This window comes from Suricata suricatta, chromosome 17 (genome assembly GCF_006229205.1).
Source record: "Suricata suricatta isolate VVHF042 chromosome 17, meerkat_22Aug2017_6uvM2_HiC, whole genome shotgun sequence".
Lineage (NCBI taxonomy): Eukaryota > Metazoa > Chordata > Mammalia > Carnivora > Herpestidae > Suricata > Suricata suricatta.
In genome coordinates this window covers 15185006-15185641 of record NC_043716.1, presented here as the reverse complement: position 1 = coordinate 15185641, position 636 = coordinate 15185006, and positions in this window count along the sequence as shown.

Sequence of the window (636 nt, the reverse complement as noted above, 5' to 3'; positions counted from 1 at the left end):
GGTATGGGATGAATAAGTCATACAGGTGTAAGCTACAGCCAACGGAATAGAGTCAATCTGGTAATAGTGTTGCATGCTTTCACATGATAGCTACACCTGTGGTTAAGTACAACATAATTTATAGACATAAGGAATGACTAGGATGGATGCCTAAAACTAATACAACAAATGTGTGAGCAAACTTTCAATTAAAAATGGACACCCTTTACACTATTCTTAATTTTGCCTTCTTTGCCATTACAAAACCAATCCTGGGCGCCTTGGTGACTTCGTCGGTTAAGTATTCGACTTTGGCTCAGGTCATGATCCTGCTGCCCATGAGTTCGGGACCCGCATAGGGCTCTGTTCTGACAGCTCAGAGCCTGGAGCCTGCTTCGGATTCTGTGTCTCCCCCCCCCACCCTCTGCCCTTTCTCCAAGCCTGTTCTGTGTCTCTCTGTCTCAGAAATAAATAAAACATTTAAAATTTAAGAACAGGATAAGAACCACATGATCCTCTCAACAGTTGCAGAAGAAGCATTTGACAATATACAGCATCCCTTCTTGATTAAAAAAGAAAACCCTCAAGAAAACAGGGATAGAAGGATCGTGCCTCAACATCATGCTGTCCACAAAAGAAAGTTCCACAGCTAGTATC